We start from the raw sequence: 5,546 nt of genomic DNA, 5'->3' as shown, positions 1-5,546 counted from the left end.
AGCTAATCAAAGCCCTCAAATGCCTGACAAAAAAATTGTGCAGGGAACCCAAGGAGTACATAATACAAGGAGATGAAACCGGAGTGGCGGGGAACTCACCCCCACATTATGGTAGCGTACCTGGTATGTGCCACTGCCAAAGTAGAAAATGGCCGGGGAGGGGGCTCTGGAACTAACTTCAGACCTGAAAAGATGTGCCTTCTCTATGGTCTCTGCGAACTAATTGTTTGTTGAATGTGGTTATGCCTCTGGAACCGGCCCTATGTTTCGACAAATAGGGGCGTCTCCGGAACTAGCTACGGGATTTCGTGAGAATTCAATGCCTATGAAAACTGCGACATCGTTTAAACTAGGGGGTCGCCGGAACGTGTGGGGGAACATGCATTTGCCTTTAAATCTATCGCTGTAGCACTTGAACCAATATTTGTTGCTATTAATGCTAGAGCGAGACGAAAAACATGCACCGGAGAGAGATGAACGCACACACACGCACACACACACACACTAACTAAGAACACGACCAAAGAGGGCACTGCGACGGGAGCAGCATACCTCCGCAGCGACATACGCCATACGCCATACGAGCTGCACGTTCAACACACGAATAACCCACGATATTACGCCAGACGTAATGTAGGCTCGACCGCCGCTCAGTCAGCAGCGGCGGCTGTGGCTGGCTCGCTCGCTACGCGACAATATCGATCGGCGTCACACAACACACGCACGCACGCACGCACGCACGCACACACACAACACACACACGACACACACACACACACACACCACACGCGCGCGCTACGTGTACACGAACGCCACAGACCGATCAACATAACTTTCCCTCCACTCCGTGGCGGAGGTAAAAATAAGATAGATGTAAGATTATTATTAGAGCGTCAGTCTGAACGTTGTGTAGCAGTATCGCTTTATGGCTATCGTCGTTTCGGCTAGCACGATGTGCAGTTATTTTAGCGAGAGATGGCTCTAGCCCGGAGGACGGCTTCGCAGAAGTGAGACATAGAGACAAACGGCGGAAGCGGAGATACGCAGAGAGGGATGGCGGGCCAGTTGTGTTTTTAGAATGCCGTCGATGTTAACTTACGTGCGCGTACTGTAATTTGTAGTGCTCTTATGACTTGCTGTCGTAGGTGGCGCGTACGGTCTAGTAGTATAGTACTACCACACACTACTACTACCTGTCGTGCGTATGATAAGTTATTATGTTCTGTATGCGCGTATTAGCTGTATGTAAGCTGTAGCTGTATCATGTATGCTGTAGCTAGTATGTGATAATGTGATGCTAGCACTTAGGGCCTACGCTACACCTGATAGTGATCGTGTTATAGCGGTGAGTCGTGCGCAGACACATCGGTTGGTGGTGCCGCTAATAACACTTCTAGTTCTACTAAGTTACTGCCTATTTTGCACTTATCACTTTGTGACCCCCCCCCCCTCCGTATATCTCACTGGACGACCGGAACGCCCCCCCCCCCCTTTCGGCGCCCTCGGTGGTTTGGCTGCCCTCTGCCTTGTCGCGGCCCTAGTGATCGAATCGCGTCAAAGTACGGCGAGTAACGGCCTGTCAGGTGCCGCGGCGACAAACCGGCAACCGTACTATACACGGCCAATTGCAGTAGTCGACGCGGTTAGTTAGTTGGCGAGTCAGAGAGAGGAGGGGGCCGAAAACCGTTACAATTGAGCCGTAACCAGATTTGCCGACGTGATGGCGAGCGACGCGAGCGACACGCAGACAGTCGGGCGCGAGTTGGCAGATGCAGGGGTTGGATGGACCACAGACGCCATCGCTCGACCAGCAGAACCAAGGAGAAGACGGAGCCGAACCGACGACGACTACTCGCGCCCGCAACGTTTCGAGAGAGGAGCCAGAAGAAGCTAGAAGAACCGGCGCACGAGGAGCGACAAACCGACAAATATGACAGCGCGGTCGAGTGAGCTCCTGGCAACTCAGAGAGCGCAGCAGTGCTAGAGAATCGAGCAGACAGAGAGAAGCAATAAGACCGAAGTTGGCAGCGGATATACGTAGACGCTGAGGCTAAGTTCAGAGGGAGCCCTTAGGGATCGAACCGATGGCGAAGCGAAACGAAACTTGGCCAGCCCGGTCCGTGACGCCTGCCCTGGTGCAGTTTCAGCTAGCGAGAGTGTGGCTATAGCAGACTGGGACACGCAGGAGCGAAATACGAAAAGTTGGCCAGCCGGATAGTGGCTCGCTGAGCACTGCTGGCGAAAGTTCAGAGGCAAAGAGTAAGAAGCGCACACGAAGCGTAACAGTGGTGACAGGCATGCGATGCGCGAAGCAGTATTCGGACGACCAGACGAGCGCTCACCCGTCCCCACCTCCGCTCCCTCCACCGCCCTCCATCATGCTGAGAGCGATCAATCCCTCTGTCCACTGCGGGTGTGCGGTGTGTCACACGGTGCGGCGACCGCTCGGAAGCGACGCGGCACGACTGCCAGGAGCGTTCTCGAGGAGTACGTTCTTCTAGAGAAGAAGTAGCGAAGAAGCCTCCCGAGCAGCTTCCAACGGGGAGCTGCCCCACGAAAAGAAGCCTACTGTTGTCCAGCCTGAAAGAGGAGCTACTGGGGCAAGAAGCTTTCCAAACCAGCTTCGAGGAGCGTGCGGCTGAGAAGCGAAGCCGCGCGCTGTCTGCCTGCAGGCAGGAGCTGCATGAGAAGGAGCCTCGCCCTGTCCTGCCTAGCAGAAGATCTGAGCCGAGAAGAAAGCTCGCTGTCCTGCCTGCAGAGAATCTGAGCCAAGAAGAAGGCTTCGCTGTCCTGCCTGCAGCAAGAATTGCAGCGAGAAAGAAGCCTCGCTGTCGGCCTGCAGAGGGAGCTGATGAGGAAGGAGGCTCGCCTGTCCAGGCCTGCAGAAGAGCTGAGCGAGAGGCGAAGCCGCCGGTGAGCACGCTGGAAGCTGCCATGAAGGAGAAGGATCCTCCGTCGCGAGAAGGAGGCGGCCGCTAGAGGGCGCTGTTAGCGGACTCGCCGAGGCGGCAGAGGGAGCATGGCTCTGCTGCGAGAGGAAGCAGAGACCCCTGGGGAAGGCGAACGAGGCACCTCTCATCGAGGCAGAGCAAGTAGAGTCGACTTCAGTTCGACCCCCCCTTCGCGTGCTTCTGTACACGCCCCTGGTTTCGCCCCCCCTAAGAAAATACCCTGGCGCCGCTCCTGAAAGAGTTCTATCTCACGCAGAATTCCGTATGCAATAACTGCTCCACGATAATAATGCAGCAACATGGGGTTAAGCGTCTCTACGGGACAAAACAGCTGAATGGCGCGCACATCAACGTGGGGTTCAATAGATGGACGATGGACGATTCAATATTTCTATTTTCGACGACGATGTTAGATGATTTGAGCAAGTACCTGAACTTCACGCTGACTCTGCGTCAAATTGATCTGGACATTTCTTTTTTAACTCGTACACGCAAACGCGCGCAAATAGCGCAGTTCATAACACCAATGTTAAACGTTAATTACTACGTAATTTGTTTAAGGACATGGCGATTATCGGTATGTGGCCCCAAGGTCTATATAGTTCTATGGATATGTATTAGTAACCTGCATCAATTTCGAAAACTTGTAAACAGTATGTAATGCTCGAATTTATAGCACTCTTGCTTATGTAGCAGATTCGCTTTTGGTATCGTGCGTTTCATTTTTGTCTCACGAGAGATGGCGCTAGCGGGGGATCTCCCGCAATGAGCAATTTGTGGGTACCCTCCGCGAGGACGGTTCCAAGAAGTGAAAACAAGAGAGAGAACGGCGCGAAAGGGAGACACGCCGGGGCACAGGCACTTGAAGCGTTTCAACTGTAAACATACGCCGCCGCCATTGCGCGCACACTGACACATAAATATATAGCACACTGACACATAACACACTGACGCACACTGACACATAACTATATATTTATGTGTCAGTGTGCGCGCAATGGCGGCGGCGTGTGTTTACAGTTGAAACGCTTCCTTCAAGTGCCTGTGCGCCGGGGGGAAACGGCGAGGCAGCTGTGTTTGTCTTATTGCAGTCTTATTGCACATTGCAGTCTTATTGTAGTCGGGATTTGTGGTATGATTGGTATCAGTGCTTCGTAGTGCGCGTACGGTACTAGTAGTAGTAGTAGTAGGAGGGGGGGAACGGGTATTTTCGGGACGCGGGATTGGCCATTTTATTTACCTGGGAACTGGGAAATGTCAGATAAATTTTCCGTGATTCGGGAACAGAAGTCCATCGGGACGTGGGAAAGACCTTCTAAAATTGTCTGGGATCTGGGAAAATTGTGTCAATTCGTCGGGATTTCAATTTCTGCGCTAATATTTATTTTTATTTTTTTTATTCTGCGCTAATTAGATTTATGTAGACCCCAGATAAATAATAGTATGTAAATATTAGTATTTATGTAGTGTTTGAAAACCTAAACTACTGAATTTCCTGAAACATGTCTACATAATTTCCAGACCTGGGAACTGGGATATGGGGTGTTTTTTTGCTGGGAAAGTGGGAATGTACCCCCCCGTTCCTCCCCTCTAGTAGTACTACTACTAGTGTGGTATGTATAAGTATAATGTAGGATTTATGTACGGAATGTATACTGTACGTCTGTAGCCTCAGTGTAGAGATAAATACGGTACGGTTACAGGCTACAGCGTGTTTGAAATATGTCAGACATGATGCATTCATATAGTGTATTACTTTAGTATTAGTGTTCTGTATGCGTTATTAGCTGTATGTAGCTGTAGCTGTATGCTGGGTTCAAGGATAGAGAACATGGGTCCCAATAAAACCAATGTCATTTACATCAATATAAATATAATATTATATCAATATAATAGGTTAGAGTTATGGTTAGGGTTAGGGCTAGGTTTAGGGTTAAGGCTCTCCGACTGTTACACGGCGGAGGACCTCTCGCCACGTAGTGTTAAGCGAGATGGGAACTTGTGGCTAGGTTAAGGTTAGGGTTAGAATTAGGGTTAGGCACATTGGTTTTATTGGGACCCATGTTCTCTATCCTTGGGCCGTATGCTGTAGCTAGTATGCGTATGTAGCTGTATGCTGTAGCTAGTATGTGTATATGTAGCATTAGGCCTACACTGATAGTGATCATTATAGCGGTGAGTGTGCGCAGACACATCGGTTTGTGAGTGCGCTTGTAAACACTCGCGTTACTATAGGCCTACGGTTTAAGCTAACGCTGACCCTTGCGGGTTTTTCCCCAACGAATTTACATTCTCCCCGCGAATCGAGCTTCCGCATATTTTGTACACCAGGGGGCGCCACCGAAAGTGACACCCCTCGTTAGACAGTTTATACAGTATAGCGAAGTGATCTGATATCCAAACTTATTTGTCATGTATAGGCACTGGTGTTTGAATCGCACGTAGTAATTATTAGTTCGTGTGTTACGGTGGCGTGATGGTCTTACGCGTCGAGTCGCGCGCGACGATCGGAGCGAACGTGCCGCTGTCGCGGTGTTGGTAGATGTGTGACGCGAGGATATAGCAAGAGGTATCTTAATCTAGTAAATAAACACT

General features: G+C 50.6%; 1 long non-coding RNA gene across 1 annotated transcript; it reads left to right on the top strand.

Annotated features, from left to right (window-relative positions):
- The first annotated feature begins 4,743 nt into the window (after nt 1-4,743).
- On the top strand, nt 4,744-5,264 carry LOC106821319. The gene is made up of 3 exons (XR_001395719.1): nt 4,744-4,765; nt 4,978-4,984; nt 5,201-5,264. It is a non-coding gene; the product is annotated as an uncharacterized LOC106821319 (long non-coding RNA).
- Nucleotides 5,265-5,546: the final 282 nt, after the last annotated feature.

The sequence above is a fragment of the Priapulus caudatus genome, unplaced genomic scaffold (assembly GCF_000485595.1).
Source record: "Priapulus caudatus unplaced genomic scaffold, Priapulus_caudatus-5.0.1 Scaffold68, whole genome shotgun sequence".
In the NCBI taxonomy this organism is placed as follows: domain Eukaryota; kingdom Metazoa; phylum Priapulida; class Priapulimorpha; order Priapulimorphida; family Priapulidae; genus Priapulus; species Priapulus caudatus.
Note: the sequence above shows the minus strand (reverse complement) of the source record. Positions and strands in the feature narration are given on the sequence as shown.